This window comes from Medicago sativa, chromosome 1 (assembly GCF_051527215.1).
Source record: "Medicago sativa cultivar Bolivia chromosome 1, Bolivia_mono, whole genome shotgun sequence".
NCBI lineage: Eukaryota > Viridiplantae > Streptophyta > Magnoliopsida > Fabales > Fabaceae > Medicago > Medicago sativa.
In genome coordinates this window covers 21,282,134-21,304,607 of record NC_140749.1, presented here as the reverse complement: position 1 = coordinate 21,304,607, position 22,474 = coordinate 21,282,134, and the positions used below count along the sequence as shown (strand labels likewise).

At 33.7% G+C, this 22,474-nt stretch overlaps 3 pseudogenes; 1 reads left to right on the top strand and 2 right to left on the bottom strand.

Moving 5' to 3' along the window:
- The first annotated feature begins 4,783 nt into the window (after positions 1–4,783).
- On the top strand, positions 4,784–5,525 carry LOC146953574 (kunitz-type trypsin inhibitor-like 2 protein; annotated as a pseudogene).
- A 4,544-nt stretch (positions 5,526–10,069) lies between these two features.
- LOC146953573 (alkane hydroxylase MAH1 pseudogene) lies at positions 10,070–11,913 on the bottom strand (annotated as a pseudogene).
- Positions 11,914–14,227: 2,314 nt separating this feature from the next.
- LOC146953572 (alkane hydroxylase MAH1 pseudogene) lies at positions 14,228–16,096 on the bottom strand (annotated as a pseudogene).
- Between the last annotated feature and the right edge of the window lie 6,378 nt (positions 16,097–22,474).

Below are 22,474 nucleotides of genomic sequence, written 5' to 3'. Positions count from 1 at the left end.
AACTATTCCGCTGCGAAGTTTTAAATATTATGTTGTTGAACGTTTTGAAGGATAAATTATTATTTATTCGATTTATGATTTTTAAGAAATGTGACATTCCGTTTTATGATGAAAAACTTTGATTTTATTTATGAAAATTTTTATGTTGGGAAAACAGGGTGTTACACTTTCCATTTTTTAATTATGTGTAAGGCTATATAAAGCCAAACTCTTGTTCTCAATAAAATAACACATTCTCTCATAAAACCAGTATGGTAATTATTAGTATTAACATCATCAACATCAAACATCAACATAATTCAAATTGTATGTATGAATATTGTGACATCAATCATCTTCACACAAATTGTCAAAGTAAAACAACAATCTAACTAACCACATTCAACTAGTTCAGCCACAATTCAAACAGTAATATGCATGCTCTTATACTCTAGACTCTTCATCTTTCTTTGGTACCGTTCTACTATGAAATACTTGGTTAGGAGGTCGATAGTAATAAGCCACCATGTAGGACAATTCACCATATAATACCTGTTTTATCATTATTGATAAGCCAGGAGGGGGGATATTGTGCTTGTCTTATCATTATCGATAAGCTGGGAGGGGAAATATCTTGGTGGTCTTATCATCATTGATAAGTCGGAGCAATATCATGGTGGTCTTATCGTTATTGATAAGCTTGGGGATATCATTTTGGTATTATCATTACTGATAAGTCGTGGGAACATAGTGGTGGAACATTATTGATAATCCGGGTGAAACTTGACATCATAGACCCTCTCCTCAACTCGAGACACTCGTGTGACTCGTTTAGAAATACCCCTCTTATAGGCTTGTGAGACCTACTGACATGATGACAAAATAATCTCAACTTTAAGACTCTAATTAACATATAATGTCTCCCCTGGGTGGCCTAGGATACTCCTTACGAGAACCATCTGTAGCACAGGTTTAAACTATCACTATTCCATCGTCTAAGGTATAGGACTAATAATCGTACGTCTAAAATTAATAAGATTATTTCAAATGCTGATGATATACTAATTTTCTGTAAAGACACTATTTCAAATTTTAAACATAATATGAAACTGTTTGATGGTTATGGTGAGTATTCTGGCCGGATAATCAATGTTTCTAAAAGAAAATTCTACTCAAGCTCTATCCACCTTGCTAGGCAGCATGCCATTGCAGGTATCACAAGGTTTTCTCATGGAGATTTACCTTTTACTTATATGGGAGTTCCTCTTTTTCAAGGGAAGCTCAAAACTAGATAATTCAGAGCCATAGTGGATATGATCAAGATTAAGCTAGCTAATTGGAAGGGTCTCATGCTCACAGTTATGGGTAGAGTTTAACTTATAAACTCTGTCATAACTAGCATGATGGTGTACTTCTTTCATATCTATCTGTGGCCTATAAGTTTAATTAAGCAACTCAATATGATGATCATGAATTTTATTTGGAGTGGAATCATCTCTCAAAATAAAATCTATACTATGGAATGGAGAACTATATGTAATCCTAGGAATGAAGGTGGCTTAGCGGTTAAAGATCCTATTACTGTCAACAAGGCTGCTTTTCTTTTCTTGTGTTGGAAGTTAATTACCTCTGAAGATCAATGGGTCTTCTATGCATAGCCATATTTTTTACGAAGGGTGTCCCCATTCGCTAAAGCACCACATCTCCATATGGCTTGGAATTAACAGTGTGCTTCATAATTATACCTGGACTATTAATTTTTGGACAAACGAATGGCTTGATAAGCCTTTAGTGGAACTTGTTGATATACCTGCTCAGCTTGCTCACCCTTTGGATATGAAGGTTTCTAATTATTTTCATATTGGTAAATGAAATCTTCCTGATTACTTAATCTCCAAGGCTCCCTTAATTGGCCAGAAAATCTTGAACATGTCCTTCCCTTTTGAACAGTCGCCTAACAAACTCAAATGGATTGAAGTTGTGAATGGTGTGCTCACTAGTAAGTTGGCTTGCTCCCACCTTGTAGAAACAAACATATAGGCTTCTTGGTGCAATTTGATCAATATTAGGATAGTATTTTTCCTTGAGGCATCTAGCCAAGATAGAACCTGGTTTTGTGTGAAGTCTCCATATTTGTTTTGCTAACATTTCTTCATTAAAATGTCCAAGGGTTTTGAAGTCTAGTACACCCTAAATCTTTGGCTTCATAAGGCAACCTATTCTAACCAAATGAATCCTTTGATGCTCATATGTTCCTCCCCACCAAAAAATACATATAGTCCTTCAATATTATCAGACACAACATGAAGAATGACAAAAACTCATCATATAAACCGGAATAGCTTGGGTCACTGTTCTGATAAGCACTCCTCTCCTAGCAAAAGACAAATTTACCTATTTCAATCCTTTAAACTTACTAATTATCCTATCCAAAATCACTCAAAAATCCATGTATATACCCCAGCTAAGTTGAGTTAGCATTCCTAAGTACTTATCAATGTTGGTAGACACTCTGATAGCCATCTCATCTTAAATACTCTTACTAATCTCATGCTTAGTATTTTTACTAAACAACATTTCTGACTTTTGAAAATTGATCTTCTGCCCAGAAATAGCGTGACAAGTATCAAAGATATCCAAAAGGTTTTTAGCTTCATGAGCATCAACCCTACAAAAAAACCATACTATCATAAACAAAAAAAAACAAGTGAGTAACTGTGGGGGGAATTATTAGCTATAACGACGATCCCTTTAATGTCCCTTTTAGTGTTACTATTTGTTAACAACGCAGAGAAAACTTCTGCATAAATGAAAAACAACATCTTACCTAATCCTCTGCTATGGTAAAAAAATATTAGTAGGATTGCCATTAATTAACACAGAAAAAACACCACTTCTAACATAAAACATAATTTTAGTAACTAAATTAATTGGGAATCACAAAGTGAGGAGAGTATCTTCTAAAAAGTTTCATTCAATATGATCATAAGCCTTAGCCATATTCAACTTAACTCCGATCAAGCTTTACTTCCATCTTTGAACTTTATCAGTATAATGAAAAACTACATTGGCCAAAAGGGTATTATTAGTGATAAGTCTCCCAGGTTAAAAGGCACTTTGTTGGTCTAAAACAACCATAAGCAAAAAGCTTTTAATCCTGTTAGCAATGGTTTTAGTTGTAATTTTCATAATAACATTGCATATATTAATAGGCCTAAAATCAGAAAGAGTACTATAATTTTTTAATTTTAGGAATAAGACTAATATAAGTGTGGTTAATATTATCAATAGAACCATTATTATTAAGAAATTGTATCCATTACTTATAAAGCTTTTACGATTATTATTATATATTAACAATGAGTTTAACTCAGATATGCAAGGGTTGGGTTTCAAACTTTGAATTCTCTACTTATTCACTTTAATGACTTAATTTTTAGTCTATAGGCTAATTGACAAAAAAATAATCTTTGAGTTACTGAAAATAGCGAAAGTGTCAAAATATGACGAAATAAATCTATCAAATAAGTGGTAATCTTTAAGTTTTTTTTTGTACAATCTTTACGTATCTTTTTTCTCGTAAATTTTGACTAATAAACTTATTTGAAAGAGCTAAATATATTTATTTGAGTGACTAAACATATACTCACTCGTATAACATGGCTGCCAAATTAATACCCATAGTTTCACCTATGTTTGTCGAGTATTTTCCGACAACTTTTGGCACACCATTTTTTTCCTTTTTATTTTGAGAAAAAGCAATAGAGTGAATAAAAACACAATCATAGCATGACTGAGAGAGAGAGAGTTATCCTAAAAATTATCATAAAATGACTGTTACTTAAAAAAACTATTTCACTTAAACAAAGGCTAATAGCATATGTGCCCTCACAAAACCACTAAACAAATACTAAAAAATTCCTCCTTAAAAAACACTAAAAAAATCCTCTCAAAATAAAAACCAAAAAAATTATAAGGTTTATGACCCCTTAAAAAAATATAAGGTTTATGGTACCCGCGGACCACGAGATGCTCTAATGTGAATATATTTAAACCACCTCTAAAAAAAACTGTTTCAACTTTAATCTTAATGCAAGATCAACTTTTACAAGTGGTTGGAGCCTAAATAAAAATCCTAAAAGAATTAGTAATTATTAGGATAGATAAGACCTCTAAATAAAAATCCTAAAAGAATTAGTAATTATTAGGATAGATAAGACCTCTAACATGGAGATGACAATCCATCAGAAAATCATAGATAAAAGAGAAATTTAAGGTTTTTTTTGTGGTGGTCGGGGTTCGAACTCCAGACTTTGCATAAATTTAAGGTTTTTTTTGTGGTGGTCGGAGTTCGAACTCCAGACTTTGCATCTTTGCATATATTATACATTGTCCATACCAACTGAGTTAAGTTCACGAGGTCAGAGAAATTTAGGGTTTGAGATAAAATATATAATACCTAATGACTAGATTACTAACATAAAAACCCCAATAACAAGCTCAAATAACTTTTTTTATTTAACAATATTAACTTATTATTATTATTATTATTATTATTATTATTATTATTATTATTATTATTATTATTATTATTATTATTATTATTATTATTATTATTATTATACAAACATATAGACATAAAACAAAAGCACATGCAAAATTCACGTGTGTCCCTTTTTGAAAGTGTCACATGCTATATATAAGTTCAAAAAACAAGTATAATTAAATCAATGAACCAGATGAAGTTGAAAGTGGTCTTCGCTTCTTTATTCTACTATAAATAAATATATGGGGAGAAGGTAATTAATCCTCCAAAACACACAACCAATATTCTCATTAACCAAAAAATATGAAGTTTATTAGTTCACTTACCATTTCCTTCCTCCTTTTTGCTTTCATCATCAATCTTCCACTAGCTTTCTCATATGATGATGGTAAATACATAATGGACTCAAATATGCTGCCCCTTCATCAAGAGGGTCGTTATGCCATGATACCATCATTTATGTACATCATCGTTGGAAGAGTATATCTAGGAAAAACTGGTGATTCAACTTGTCCGGTTACTGTCTTAGAACAAGATTTGACTAGTGAAAGAGGTATACCAGTGAAATTCAGCGTACCAGGAGACCCTTACTATGGTGACAGGTAAACCAGTTGATATTGAGTTTGTTACGAAGCCTGATTGTGTTGAATCTTCAAAATGGTTGATATTTGTTGATAATGTTATTCAAGAATCTTGTGTTGGTATTGGTGGTCCAGAAAACTATCCTGGTATGCAAATATTGAATGGCACATTTCTTATTCGGAGAAATGGAGGTGGAGCTCGATATATTTATAAGTTTGTATTTTGTGTTAATGGATCTACTACTAATTGTTCGGATGTTGGGTATTATAAGGATGGTGGGAAGGGAGGACGATTGATTTTGAATCCCAAACATCCTTCTGGTTTTCTGTTTGTTGAGAATTATTCTTATAAAGTAGGAATAGGGTTGGAAATGAGTCGAGTCGAGCCGAACTTGTCTGAACTCGACTCGACTCGATAAGAATTGGCTCGGCTCGAAACTCGACTCGAGTTCGTGACGAATCTTTTTTTTAGCTCGAGTTCGACTCGTTTCAAGTTCGTAAACAACTCGGTTCAGCTCGTTAGGTTCAGCTCGTTTACTCGAATCACATTATTTACAATATATTTTTTTTTTATAAAAAAAGTCATTTATCCTTCAAAATATAAATCGCTGGTCCAATTTTTTGTTTTTTTTGTAGTTTTAGATGATATTTTGGTACAATTGCAAAATGGGTATTGATATTTTTCCATTAGAAAGTGTTTTGATCGTTGGGTATAAAGTGTTTTGATTCATAAATAGCAGTTCTTCTCTCATGAACTTAGAGTTTTTCAAATGACGAACTTTTTTTACTATAAGATCTATAATCAGCATTTTTTTAACTATACTCTATAATGGCATTGTATTAATGCGTAACTATAAGGTATATTATAGATCTTATCTTAATAAAAAAAGGTATATTTGAAAGAAAAAAAATGAAACAATAGAGAAGAATAGGCAGCTATAACCATCAGAAGGTGAAGCGGTGTAGAAGAATAGACAACAATAAGTCAATAACCATCAACGTGTGGTGTAGAAGAATTGTCAGCACAAGGGATGATACCAGCACCATGGTTAGAAAGAGTAATGTTGAGCCATATTTGCAAAAGTGATTTTTTACTGCATTTGAACGACATGGAGATGAGGAGTTGATGAATTGCTTTTTTTCATTCCACTTTGATTTGGAGAAAGGGACAGAGAAAATTTTATTTTTTTTAGTGGAAATGAAAGTAGGGTTGTTTTTGAGAAAGAGGAGAGTAAAAGTTTACGCCTAGGATAATGGTGCATAGTTAAGAGCATCATTATTTTTTTTTTATTGGGAACAAGAAGTTACGAAGACTCTTCCTTCAAAAAGAAGTTAAGAAGACTGTACACTATCGAGTATATATATAGGTTTAAAAAAATGTTGAAGTTATTTTTTATAATCTTTATTAAATTTTAAGGTATATATTTTTTTTAAAAAAAATAAGTATTATATATATATATATATATAATCGAGCCGATTCATGAACCAAACGAATCAAACTATGTGTAGTTCAAGTTCGGCTCGTTTAACTAACGAACTTAATTTTCAGTTCATGTTCGGCTCATTTGGTTCATGAACCAAGTTCAACGAATTAATTCTCGAATCGAGTTTCGAACTATGTTCGAGTTGGCTCGGTTCATTGCCAGCCCTAAGTAGGAATTAGTAAGTCTGTTGCTTAAATTTCGACTTTGTTATCTAACTAGATTATGCAAGATTTGGTCTTGTTTTGATGAATATTGTACTTTTAAGTGCAAGGTTTTATTAAGTTGTATTAAGTTGAATTATATATTGTTGGTGTTGTTCATGTAGTCCTTTTTATTTTCTTAATTATTCTTATATATAGTTTGATATTTTCAAAAAATAATTGATTCTATATCAATTACAACAACAACACCGCCTTATCCCACTAAATGGGGTCGGCTACATGGATCAAATGCCGCCATAATGTTCTATCAAAGACCATATTTGGATCCAACTCATTGACCTCTAAATCTTTTCTAATGGTTTCTCTAATAGTTTTCTTAGGTCTTCCTCTACCTCTTTTAACCTGACTCTCCTCCATTTGATCTACTCTTCTTACCACAGCGTCTACGGGTCTTCTCTCTACATGTCCAAACCATCTAAGCCTATTTTCTACCAACTTTTCTACTATAGGTGCTACCCCCACTCTCTCTCTAATGATGTCATTCCTAATCCTATCATGTCTAGTCTTACCACTCATCCAACGCAACATCCTCATCTCCGCTACGCTTACTTTACTCTCGTGTTGGCTCTTAACCGCCCAACACTCCGTACCATACAACATTGCCGGTCTGACTGCTGTCCGATAGAACTTTCCTTTCAGCTTAAGTGGTACTTTCTTATCGCACAAAACACCTGAGGCTCTTCTCCATTTCAACCACCCAGCTTGAATACGATGATGTACATCAGCTTCTATTTCTCCGTCATTTTGTACTATGGACCCAAGATATCTAAACCGTGTAACTTGGGGTATGATATGATCTCCAACTTTCACCTCTAAGGTAGACCCACTTCTCCTTTTACTGAAGTTACATTCCATATATTCCGTCTTGTTTCTACTCAGGCGGAAACCGTACGCTTCTAAGGCTTGCCTCCAAGTCTCTAGCCTCCCGTTTAACTCCTCCCTCGACTCACCAAGCAAGACTACATCATCTGCAAAAAGCATACATCTCGGTGCTTATCAATTGATATTGTTAATTTGAACTTAAATCACACTTATAAATTTACGTTACGTTGTTGTCTAATGGTGATGTGGCAGGTTCAAATCTTCATCTTCATTCCATCGTCATCCTCAAATCTAGATATTCATCGTCTTCTTCATTCTAATCATTTTCAAAAACAAAAAAAAAAAAAAAAAAAAAAAACTGATTTATAGAAAATCCATAAAAAGATGATGAAAATGGTTTTGAGAGAATCCTCCTATGCACTGAATTGCATGTATCTTTTATGCATGCCTATAAAATGTGAACATGATTTACAGTTTTATAGACTTTAGTGCATGAAGAGATATAACTATTTCCCACCTTTAAAGCTTTGAACTTTGTTACGTTTACTATATTTCGTAGAATGTATAAAGACTGTTGGAACTTGGAAGATATATAGTTGTGTAGAAGCTAGTGGTAGAGTGGTTAGTAGCATTGGACAAGAGGAACACATTAGGAATTAGCTCATTGCAGGAGGAAAGAATATGATATAACAAAGCCTTCAATATTATTGACATAGCATCTCAAAGCAAAGGCTTGAATACAATTGCACCCATATAAGTCTATTTATAGGTGCTTGTAGATGTTTCAAGAACTAGAATAATTTAGGCCTTTGTTTGCCTTATCTACACAAGATTATTATAGAACAATCTAGAAACATGTAGCAACTTTATGTTATTCTAGTTTTCTCTAATATATTCTAGAAATTAGAACTGTGCATCATATTTCAACAAAGACAAATGCAAATTGAATTGACTTGCTTTCTCCTTCTCAATATAGACAGTGTTAGGTCCATGACATTTGACTTGGTGATTGAAAGTAAAAATTAATTATTTAACTTCTAATTTTAAGGTTTTACTTAAAAGATACAGTGTACTAATTTAATTATTAGCATAGATTGTGGAAAGGTAGATGAAATTTTTGTAATGGCAGAAAACTAAAGGGCTTGATGGTCATGATGGTTCCAGGTTGGCCAAGTTAATACAAATATCTCTTGATGTATGTTTGTTGCTTGGAGAGGTCACTTCCCATAGCTTCAATAATCTTTACCCAAGCTCCCATAGCTATTTCATACATCAAGCACCAAACTGCATCTTCCAAGTCCACTTGAGCTCCTATTTCAGATGTATGATTAACAAATTCTAATAGCAGTTCTCCAGTTTCTTCTGAATGGTTTGTTGGAAGAAGTTCTTGAAGCTTCTCCTTTTGAGGAATGAATGAATCATTATTTTCTCCTGTTTCCATTCATTAGAATCAGAATTTAAAATACTACCACCAAAAATTTCAAAAATTTCTTTGAAGTTAGGCCCTTTCCCGTAATTACCAAAATTCTTGCTTGTGATGTAGTCAACATTCATTGGATCAGTGGTAGCAATAAAGCTTGTGTTTTGAACTAGGGCCCTTCAAATCGAAAATTTCCTCCATGATGCTTCAAAACAATTGTTGCATGATCATGAAAATTGAACTTCTCATGTCGGTTGCATAACAATTACTGACCATTTCGGCATAATTTCATCTCTATTTCGTCTCCAATAGTTCATGTTTATGAAGAAGAGGATGACTACAAATCCTACAATACACTGAATCACGCACAGGCATACACAGAAAGTAGAAGATATCATATTAATATATGTACATGCTTTACACTTTATACTCTTTCGTGCATGAATAGAATTAACCATTTACCACTTTTAAATGCAACCTTAATTGACTTGTTTTCTCCGCCTCAGAGTGGAAGCTGTTGGGTACATGACATTTAAGTTGGTGGTTGAATGTAACAATAAATTATTGCTTAGTTTAGTAAAGATGGTTGATGCGTAGATGAAATTTCCTTTTAGGATACAAATGATACAGGGGTTAAAAATAAAACAAACAAGAAAAATAATGAAAATTTGTTTGTTTTCATAAAACCCACTTGTACTATGCAGTAGTTATAATTTGTGCTTAAATATTTTGCCTCAAAAAGGTGTGAACACTATCTTCTTAATCTTTCTGTCAGGCACATAACATAGGAATGCTCTCTGAAATTGAACCTTATCGCTTTCGATAAGTCTAGGCGCGTCATCTACACCCCTATGCGTGCGTGAGAGACACAGCGTATAGGATCTGAAATATGTGAAGCTATAACAACAAGATTTTTTGTCGAGTAATAGATATATACTAATAGTGGTTCTACTATTTAAAATGTTTTTGTAAAAAGAGTGTTTGTGAAATTCACGTGTAAGGCTTTTGCGACATACAGCATAACTGAATACATTAATCATTTGCAGAAACAAGTTTTTAAAATATATCATGTATTAATATTGTTGCTTGGAGAGGTCATCTCCAATAATTTCAAAATATAAAAACAGTTCAACTTAAAGCAGTTTATTACCTTGACACATAATTTCTAAAACAGAGAATAAAATAACAATGTTTGAAAAAGAGCAACAATGACTAGTAGCTTATAGGAGAAAATATATATCACCGATCACTCGGAGAAACTTCTATCGAATGCATCTTTTAGTGACTTTAACCTTCAGGCCATGTTTCATGTGAAGAACAAAAGACAGCTTTGGGGTTACCGGATGACCTTCCACCACCTTTATGTGAAATTTCGGTAACAAAACAGCTGCGACCATCTTCATTTGAATGAAGCTAATATCCTTACCCATACAACTTCTAGGACCTGTATTGAAAGCTATAAACTTGTAAGATGGAACATGTATAGTGCGTCCTCTCTCTGATACCCATCTCTCAGGCTTAAATTCCATGCAGTCTTCTCCCCATATTTGTTCCATCCTTCCCATAGCGTACATAGAGTACAGTAACCTTGTGTTTGGACTAACATGCTCTCCACTAGGTAGTATATCCGATTTGATTGCACAAATATGCTCAAAAGGTACAGGAGGATAAAGTCTCAAGGCTTCACATAGAGCTCCATGAAGGTACACTAGCTTATCAAGATCCTCATCTCTCGGAAGAATCTCATTCTCCTCTTGTGTTTGCATGTTATCTTTGATTTCTTGAATAATTTTGGCTTCCACAATAGGATGAGTTGAAACAAGCCAGAAAAACCAACTGAGACCTGAAGTACTGTGCCATTTCCTGCTAAAAGCAGAGAGAGTGCATTGTCTCTAAGATACTTCTCGTCGATTTCCCCCTTTCCATATTCTTCCTTCATCAGTGCTTTTACAAAGTCATCCATGTCTTCACTATTGCTGCACTTGCTTTGCTCTTGTTTGGAAAATGTTATACTTTCATACAAGAAACGGTCAAGTTTTTCTTCGGCTTCCCTTGACTTCTTTTTTTGACCAACACGGAGCAATTTTTGCAGCTTCCATAGACAACGTGGTACGAAGTGCCGGTAAATTATGACCTCATCTATAACAGGAAGAGATTTTTGATAAGCAATTTCTCTTAGCTCATTAAACTTGTTTGGAAGGCAATTAGGATCAAATCCAAATGCAATAGTGCAGATGCTGTCAAAAGTGAACCTACTCAAGGCATCCTCAAGGTCCACGTGCGCACCTATTTCACATACATCATTAAGAAATGGTAGTAGGTAGTTCTCCAGCTTTTTCTTCATAGTTTGTTGGAAGAAGTCCTTGAAGGTTTTCCTTCTGATAAATGAATGAAACATGGTCCTCTGTTGTTTCCATACGTGGGAATTGGAATTTAAAATACCATCTCCAAAAAAATCAAAAATTTCTTTGAAGTTGGACCCTCTTCCGTAGTTGCCAAAATTCTTGCTCACGATGTGGTCGACATTCATTGGATCACTGGTACCGATAAAGTTTGTGTTTGTGAACCAGGCTCCTTCAAATCTAAATGTTCCTCCATGATGTTTCAAAATTATGGTTTCACGATCATGGAAATCGGACAGGTGACACAAAAGCCCCGGTAGCATACCAATTACTGGCCAATTAATCGGTGCAAATTCATCTCTATTGCGTCTCCAATAGTGGGTGTATAGGAAGATTAGGATTGCTGCCAATCCTCCAATACACTGAATAATGCACATTTTTTATTTACTAAGATATGTTTTGAATTGCTTGTGTCTATGATGCATGCAGAGAAGGTACTGAATAATTCACATTTTCGAATTGCTTTAGTGCATTATGAGAATTAACCATTTCACACCTTCAAATGCAAACTTAACTTGCTTGATTTATCCTCCTCAGTGTGGAGACTGTTAGGTGTATGACCTTTTTTTAGATTCAATCTTACAGTAACAATTAGAATCAGTTAGGTGCATGACATTTAAGTAGGTAGTTGAAAGTGAGAATCAATTATTATTTTAAGTTTAATACATATGGTTTATGACTATTGTGTTAATAGAAAACAAAACAAAAAAAAAATTATGAAAAATTGCTTGTTTTTAAAAACCCACTTGTACTATGCAGTAGTTACAACTAGTGCTTAAATATATTGCCTCAAGAAGGTGTAAACATAATCTTCTTTATCTTATTGTCACAGTCACATGCCATAGTGATGCTATGAAATTGTACCTCAACTATATTTAGCTCTCCCACAAATTTTGTTCAATTAGTCCTTAATAAGAATTGCAAATAAATTTCCTAGACAAAATTGGTTTGAGTAGCTATTAGCTGGAGACTTGTAACCATACGTCTAGGGTTTGAATCCTTACGATAAGAATAATGTTGCATCTGTTGGAAGAGAAGTATCCCCTTTAACTCGTACTTATATTATCAGAGGATTATGGCTACCAACTGTGTAGATACGTGGTCTGTTCGCAGAGAAAAATAAAATTGGACAATGTGTTGGAAAATGCTACCCCAAAAGGGAAATGGTATTTGTCCTGAGAATTTACTCGTGAGTGGATCACGAAGGCAACAAGTAATTAGGTGGCACGATTCTAACTGAGTGTTGGCTGCTAACATGAAGTGCCTGTACAATATATATTACTTCCTTTATATATCATCACACTAAGAGGTTTTTGATAAGCAATTTCTCTAAGCTCACTAAACTTGTTTGGAAAGCAATTAGAATCAAATCCAAATACAACCATGCAGAGGCTGTCAAAAGTGAACCTGCTTCAGACATATCAATTAAATGGTAGTAGGCAGTTCTCCAACTTTTTCTGAATAGTTTGTTGGAACAAGTTCTTGAAGCTTTTCCTTTTGGGAATTAAATGAAACATAGTCCTCCTGTGTTTCTATACGTGGGAATCAGAATTAATAATACCACCTCGAAAAAAATTAAAATTTTCTTGGAAGTTGGACCCCCTCCCATAGTTGCCAAAATTCCCGCAATATGGTCAACGTTCATCAGATCAGTGATAACGATAAATCTTGTGTTTCTGAACCACGGTCCTTCAAATTGAAATGTTCCTTCATGAAGCTTCAAAAGGTTGCACGATCGTGGAAATTGGGCAGAGGACACAAAAACGTCGGTAGCATACCAACTATTGGCCACTTCGGCATAATTCCATCGCTATTCGTCTCCAATAGTGGACGGATATGAAAAAGGTGATGGCTACAAATCCTCCAATACACTGAATCATTTACATTGCAGATTTACCTAAGTATGTTTCGACTTACATGTGTCTTTGATGCATGCTTTTAAAATGTGTACATGCTTTACACTTTTATATCCTTTAGTTCATGAAGAGAATTAATCATTTCACGCCTTGAAGTGTTGTACTTTCCCACGCTTACTATATTTCTTAGAATGTATAAACACAAATGCAAACTTAATTGACTTGCTTTCTCCTTTGTGTGGAAGTGTTAGGTGCATGATATTTAAGTGAGTGATTGAAAGTAACAATCAATTATTAAGATGCAATAACGAGATTTTACTTAAAAGATACCGTATACTACGTGTTTAGTTTAGTATATATTGTTGAAGGGCATCTGAAATTTTCTCTTTGGGTACAAAAGCCAAAAAGATTGATGATCTAGTAATGATTGTTCCTAGTTGAACGGCTTGTAATCTATATCAAGTTCTGTTACGAAGTTAGTTGAATTAGTCCAAAACAAGCTTTGCAAATATATTTCCTAGGTTTGGTCCGAGTGGCTATTAGCCTGTGCCGTTTAACAATATGTCCAGGATTTGAATACTGGTGATGAAATAGAGTTAGATCTCCTGGCTTAAAAATGAAATCCTGGACAATATCCTGGAAGATGCTACTCCAAGATGCTGGTGACAGAATCATCAAACATCCTCCAAGAAAATGTGCTCTCATAAAATTTATAACTGACAATACTCATTCCAGTCTTTCATCAATCTGCCATCTTCTTGATTCAAGATTAATCAACAGTGAAGATTTGGCTAACCTTTGGGTTCTATAAATGATGAATTTTGATAGTACCACAATAACATTCAAATTTCTGCGAGTCTAATATGTTTAATATATAAAGGTATCTAAATAAGTTTTTAGCAGACTTCAAATTCTATTCACTAACAATGTAGACAAACGTTTACATAGACATTCCATTATTTTCATAACAATAAGTCACTAAGCCTAGTGAATACACAACAGTTAATTAGATTATAATCAACACATGAAACTAATTCTTAAAATTGGCACCTCATAATATAGTTATAGGTCACAAAAACATAATAAAAACATTAACAATTCAAAATAATCAGGGTGTGTTAAATGGACCATATATAACAATATTTAACGAAAACAACTAATTAGAAATAGGCTAAAGGAAACACAACATATATCAAATGCTTCAATCAAATGCATCTTTTAGTGACTTTGACCTTCAAGCCATGTTTCATTCCAAGGGTAATAGAAAGCCTTGGAGTTACAGGATGACCTTCCACTAAATGTATCCGAAACTTCCATAGTATAGCCGCGGCAGCCATCTTCATTTCAAAGAAAGTGATGTCTTTACCCAAACAACTTCTTGGCCCTGCATTGAAAGCTATGAACTTGTAAGACGGTACATGTATAATTTGTCCGCTTTTTGATATCCATCTCTCAGGCTTAAATTCCATGCAGTCTTCTCCCCATATTTTATCCATCCTTCCCATTGAATACAAATAGTATAATATCCTTGTATTTGGACTTACATGATCTCCACTCGGAAGTATATCGGCTTTGATTGCAAACTTTTGCTCAATAGGGACAGGAGGATAAAGCCTTAAGGCTTCACATATAGCTCCGTGGAGGTAAACTAGTTTATCAAGCTTTTCCACAATTGAAGTAATCAAGTTTTCATCACCAGATAGACAATTATCTTTCATCTCTTGAATAATCTTGGCTTCCACAACAGGATGACATGAAACAAGCCAAAAGAACCAACTGAGACCTGCACTAACTGTGCCATTTCCTGCTAACAATAGATTGAGTGCAGTGTCTCTAAGATACTTCTCACTTGTTTTCCCTTTTCCCGCTCCTTTCAGTATCTCTTTTATCAAGTCACAGTCAGAATCTTCCACTTCTCTAGTGCTGCTGAATCTGTTTTGCTCTTCAAGTTTGGATATTATGCATTCATGCAAGAATTTGTCAAGACTTTCTTGAGCTACTTTGAGTTTCTTCTCTTGACCAATTTGGAGCCACTTCTGCAGCTTCCATACAAAAGTTGGAAAGAAGCCCCTGTAGGCTACTGCTTCCTCAATCATAGAAAGAGCTTTATGATAAGTGACATCTCCGAGATCATGACTGAAATTGTTTTGAAGGCAATTTGGATCGAATCCAAATAGGAAAGTGCAGGTAATATCAAAAGTGAACCTTGTTAAGGCATCATGCAAGTCCACGTGAGCTCTTACTATGGATGCATGATCAAGAAATGGTAGTAGGAAATTCTCCTGTTTCTTCTGTATTGTTTGTTTGAGAAAGTTTTCAAAGTTTTTCCTTTTCAAAAATGAGTGAAGCATCGTCCTCTCCTTTTTCCATTCATCGGAATCAGAATTTAAAGGTCCAGCTCCAAAAGTTTCAAAAGTTTCTTTGAAATTAGACCCTTTTTCATAGTTGCCAAAATTCTTGCTTACGATGTGGTGTACATTCATTGGATCGCTCGTAAAGATACCAGTGGTGCTCGTGAACCAGCCTCCTTCAAACCTAAAAGTGCCACCATGATGTTTTAAAACTAAGGTTATATAATCATAGTGATTGGAAATATTATGGAGAGCCGACGGTAGCATTCCAAGTATTGGCCAATTTGGGATGATTGCATTTCTGTTGCGTCTCCAACTATGGACAATTAAGAAGAACAGGATTGCTACAAATGCTCCAATGCACTGAATCATGAACATTTTAGTTTGGCTAAAGTATGTTTAAAATTGTGTTTTTGTCTATGATGCAAGTGTAGCAGGCAGTTGATTTTCTTCATAAAATATGTGTACATGCTTTACACATTCATATATAGCCTTTAGTGCATGAAGATTTCACACCTAATGTTTTAGGTGCATGACATTTTAGTTGGTAGCTGAAAGTCAACAATAAATTTTTATGTTTATATTAAATATCACTTCAATTATATATATTTAGTAATTATTGTGGAAGAGTGGATTAAATTTTCTCGTATATCTAGTGTAAATCTGCACGAAATTGTGGAGATCTTATATTCTTTGAGTTTGATAGGATCACAATGCGGGAAGTCTCTCTTCCACGATGATTCTTAATGCTGCTAGATTTTCATGACTCTGATTCAAACACAAGACCATTAGTTAAACTAATAGATAGCGTGTTATCTCATTCAAGCGCTCCTCTACAAAATAGGGTTTAATGTCTAGTTGTGATGGTTGACTATAAGCCAACTTATTAGCACAAACCATTGGTTAGATAGAAATCCCAACAAAAAACTTGTAAAAATAGGTTTGTTTTTCTACAAGCAACTTATGTACAGTAGTTATAACTTGTGTTAAACGTATTACCTCAAAATGGATTAAATACTCTCACTGTAACCATCCCTTCACAATCAGAATTCAGAGAGGTCTTTTATTCAACAATTGCTTTACTCTGAAATGGCACCTAATCAATATCAAGCTCTCCTACAAGCTTGCTGAATAAGCTATAAATAGCATTGCTAATCACTTGGCTGATTAAGTGCATTGCTAATTAAGTGCATAATTTCTCTATTTTTGTGAATCAGTTAGTTAGTTGGTAGCTTTTTCAGCTGGCATAGACCTTTCTTGTGAAACTACGTCCTGCTAGATTGCAATGGAGTTATATCTAACATAGCTTCCACTAATGATTGAATGCTGACTTAGGAACAAAAACTTATTGAAAATGAAGTGGAAGATAAATTACTCCATACCATTGGTTGACCAAGATTGTAATAAAATGAAAAACTAGGTCATGTTAGAGTAACTTAATACGCTAACCAATTGGCTGGACTCAAATGGATAATGAACTTAAGTTAAATTTGATCAATCAAATATATAAGTTAAATCCCTTAATGAAGATGGCGACATGCGAGCCCTAACTTAATAATTATTCATAATTCAATTTCTATTTATCTTTTTTTCTATGATGAAGAATCGTACTTGCAATATTTTAATCCTTATTATATAATATTGTTTTACAATTTTTTTGGAAAAGTTGCTATATTTTAATACTCTATGGGTGCATTTGTTTCAACTTTAAAAAAAAATTAGATTTTGGGTTAAAAGTATCTAGTTATTTCTTTTTAGAGATTTTTAAAAAAATCTGAAACTGTTTTTGTTTGTTTAATATCACAAAAAAACATTTTTTAAGATTTGAATATCTTGCACTTGAGTTTCTTGTTTATAGAAGAAAAAAAATAGATTTTGGAAAAGCTACTAGAAATAACTTTTTATTTTGAGGCTAAAAATAATTTTTTTAACAAATGGTTTTTTAAAAATGTGAAGCAAACACTACAAAAATAAAAAGAGTGGTTTTTTGTTAAGACCATCAAGAAGAGACCATATTTGCAGTTTGTGCAAGCTGCTCAACACTTTTTACCACTTTACTCAAGTGGGATAAAAATCAGTAGCTACTGAGTGGGGGAGTGGGGACAACAACTTTTGTTCCATTCTGCAACACAGTTTAAACTACCAATACTCAGTCAATTAGCACAGAATTTGATTGAAAGTGAAGTGAATTTACTTTATTTTTCAACAAAACAAGAGTTGCTTAAAAATGATATATAGATTAAAAGTTATGAGCAAAATACTAACAAGGTATCCAAATACGGAATTGTGGAATTATACACAAAATCAAAAACTTTCAATTTCATAGAAATATGATGCATGCATCATGAACTACTTAATAAACTAAAATCCCCAATTTTCTTAGTCAAAACCCTACCCTAATTAATGCATGAGGTTGAGGAGGGAATATGAAATCCACCTCTAATCCTTTGCCCTTAGTTTTTCTTAAATCGTTACCCAATTCTGAAACCCTGATCCTCCTTTGTTTCTTTCCATTTATCATCTTATTTCCAAGCTTTCTTAGCTCTAAAATTGATTGGATTGACTATGTTTCTCTACCTATTATCTAATTCCCCTTGTAAATCACGTAGGTTTAAGGTCACTAAGGATTGTTATAAAAAAAAGGTCATTAAGGAAATCGATATGAAATATTTATCTGTGGAAAAAGTTGGGTTGTTACAGTACACCAAAAAAATTCACACTGTTTTGTAATGAAGATTGATGGTAATTTATAAGCACTCAACTCTCCTCAATCCACATTGGCAAATTTTTATTAAGAATAAAACCGTGAGGGTTTGTACAAGACCGAAAGTTGACAATATCTTAGAAAAATGATGCAATGAATTTGAGGTCTGAACATTAGTTGACAATACCTTATATTTATGTGCATAGAAAGTCTCACATTACTTCAGAATTGCATGTAAGGACATTATATAAACATCCACTCTCCTCAACTACTCATTCCCTTATTAAACTTTTTTTTATCAAAATTTCCTTTTTGACTAAGCACAAAAATGTGAGAGTTTACCGATGACAGATCATCTTACGTTATTCTTAGCATACTTATCAGATATTTTTATTTAGTTTTGATCCAAGATAAATGAATTTTAAAGCAATTTCAGATGGTTTTCGGAACATTTTGTAATGTTTTCATTTCGAGTCATATAATTCTAGTTTTGCCGAAACATAGCAAAGCATCTTTAATTACGATTTAAAAATATTTGGAAAGACAATGGATGAAGATTCAAGAGGCCTCTAAAGACATTACTAAGAGGGATAAATTATGTTCCAAGTCTCAAGACAAGTTATATGGAAGAAAACACTCAAAGGACAAAGAGACAGGCAATTGCGTGTACGAAAATGTACTGACGCGCTCCCTGGGCATTAGCCAGGCAGCCCAAGCATGCAAAATAACACTCAGGCACCCCTAAGTGTATTTCATGCTCCACGGGCATGCCAGATTTACACTTATGCGCCAATGGCAACAGGAGCGTCCCTTGAATGGTGATTACGGAAAATAACTGTTTTATGTTACTTTTAAGTGGAAAATGCCCAGTTTTTAGGCCCAAACCAATGTGGAGGTCTAGCCTATAAATACAACTTCTTTCATTCATAACAAAGCGGTTTAAGAGGAAGGCAAGCACTAGGGTATGTTTTATTTATTTTTGTAACTTGTCTTTAGATACTATGAGTAACTAAACCTTATTAGAGTAGGGTTCTAATATGAGCCTCTATTTTATTTGTTGGATTATTTAATTTTAGTTTTTTATTCAGTTATTTTATGGATCCTATTTAATTTTATTATGCAAATTCTTTATTTGAAGTGAACCAACCCTGAGATAACAGTAATTAAGGAAGTGGCATATCTTATATCGGTAAAAACCTACCCAAATCAGAAAGTAACTAAGATAACATAAATAATGCTAATTAGGGAAAAATTAGTAACAACGAAGATTGAACTAGCATAATAACATTACTCTACTTTCATCCTTGGTAAGATAGACGAGATAGGGCTACCCGTTTGTATAACTACCGAGAGGGAGAGTATGTTGATGAACTTCTAAGAGTCATAGACAAGGGAACCTTTAGGACCATTGAGAATTTAGGAACCCTAGTTTAAAATACAAAGATTAAATCCAGTAACAAATGGCAATACCTACGTTTGAAAACGTTCACAACAAAAGCACACGGCCACACGTTCTACATACTCTCATTTTCACTCAGCTGTTAATATGTGTTTTAAGCTTGCAAACAAGCAAGTCCTACATCGGAAGTGTTGAGTAGAACAGCGAAAAAGATATCTATAAAAGGAGAAGCGTGAGCCATTCTTCAAGTACAATGGGAATAGGAATTGACAATAATTAATTAATAATTGACTGTTTTCCTACGGCGGCAGTTGTTTGTTCCGACGGAGAACTGCACTCTCTTGTTCTCGTTGCAGCGCCGCTTTTCAGTTCGGTGTTTTTCAGGCGTGCAAGCCTCAGTAGCATCCTAACCTTCTCTGGTGGTCTTATATATAAGCACTTCGTTGGAACGTCCTCTATTCCTTACATGTCATTTTGTTCTTGCTTATAAAAAAAATAAGTGGTTTTTGAGCTACTTTTGTTCTCATTTTGGCCTTAGTTAATTTTTTTTATTGATATTTGAAATTAAAGTTTAAGTAACACATGTCTCTTGATTCGTTTGATTTGCGCCGAACCTAGCCAAATCGAACTATTTGTGAATTTAATTTGAGTCAGATTCGAGCTGAATAAATAGCTTGTGATAAACTCGAGTTGAGTTTTAAATCGAGTTAATTTTTATCGAGTCCAGTTGAACTAAGTTTGACTCATCTCAACTCGTTTTCAGTCCTAGGTAGTGATAATAAAAAGAAGTAAGAATAAGCAGCTTCAGTTGTCCCCGTGAACATAGCTCAATTGGTAGGGACAATGCATTATTATACGCAGGGGCGGGGTTCGAACCCCGGACACCCCACCTATTCACTTTAAAAAGTGAATTCTAGCCAAAAGACTATTCTAGCCAAAAGACTACTTGACCAAAAAATAAGCAGCTTCAGTTGATATGTTCTTCTTTTACTAAAAAAATAAAATATGTTGTTCATCAAAGAGAGTAATTAAAATTCATTTTCATAAATTAAAGTTCAGACGTGTGTGCTTCATATTGTTTTCATTCCAAATTTGCGATCTTGCTTGGACTCGTTAATTTCCTTTATTCATGTCACATTAGGTCATTTAGGTGTGTGTTTGGTCTTGTGTTCTCGCTTTCCCCATAACTATTAAGATTAGGGAAAATTACATTCACCTCCCTTAAGATTTATTAAAAAAGACAGTTAGACCCCCTCTAGTTTTAAAACTAACACTAACCTCCCTTAAGTTTCTATCAAATAAACAAACACCTCCCTTTTATATTAACACCGTTATTTCTCCGTCAAATTGTTTGTTTTTGGAGCAAGCAACAACATGTCCACTGGCTCTTCATTTTCACAGATGTTATCGTTTGAAGCATTTATTTTCTCAGACCAGACCAACGTAGCTGCTGATCTTGCATAACAGAACTACAATTTTTACAATCCAAACATATATAGCAGACGGAACATGAACACTAAAAGCACCACGAGAATCACACGATTTGCATTTGATGTTTTATTGGCTTATCACCATTTTAGGTACCAAATGAAGTGGGCCATAAGGTGAAAGAGGAGGCCTTCTATAACATCCTAAAAACATAATTAGGACTTGAAGGCATAGCCTTAGCATTTTCACTTGAATTTACATTTACTACTCTTTTCTGACACCGTACCCATGTTAGAATTTGTAACACGAGAATTCTTCAAATAATATTGAAATTGAAAAGCATCTTCAAAGCTTTATTCTTTTCTCCACATGAGATAAGCAATGATAAAAGAGGTTGATCCAGAAACACCTTGTCAACAATGAACAAGAACGAGACCACGACCTTGTTGATGGAAAGAGGACCAAATGGTGAGCTATGATCGAGGTTTGTTGTTTGCTGTCTTCGGTGGCGGTTGTTTTCTATCTGATGATGACAGAGGGATCCATGAAACTGATGGAAAAAAGAAAATAGATGGAAAAGTTAACGGTGTTAGTAAGAAAGGGAGGTGTTTGTCTATTTCATTAGAACATAAGGGAGGTTAGTGTTAGTTTTAAAACTAAAGGGGGTGTCTGTTTCGTTTCAATAGACCTCAAAGGAGGTGAATGTAATTTTCCCTTAAGATTATCCTCCAAAGTCAACCAACTTTTCTTTATGCATTCGTTTTCTTTATTTTGGAATACTTTTTGAAAACTAATACTCAAATCATTAACTCTAGTTTGCAGAACAATATAATTTGCATGAGTTCGCTTCGCCGAAACAATAAATGTGATTGACTTGCATTTTAATCAAGTTTAAGGGATACCCTATATAATTATATATCATATCCTATTTAATTAAATGGGCTTTCACCTAATTACTTCGATCTCTTTATAAATAACTACACTGTCAACCTGTACGACGTATTTCTTTTTTAATGGACGTATGGGTCTCATATTTTAATATATGTTCCAATAAATGAAATTTCTTTCAAAACATACAAATACAACCACGTAAAAGAGTAAATAAATTAACAATTGACAAAATAAACATTATCTGAATTCCCGAAATAAAAACATTAACTAAATGCAATATCAACTTCAATGCTTATTATTATTATTATTATTATTAATATTATTATTATTATTATTATTATTATTATTATTATTATTATTATTATTATTTCAGAAAAAAAAATCATTGTT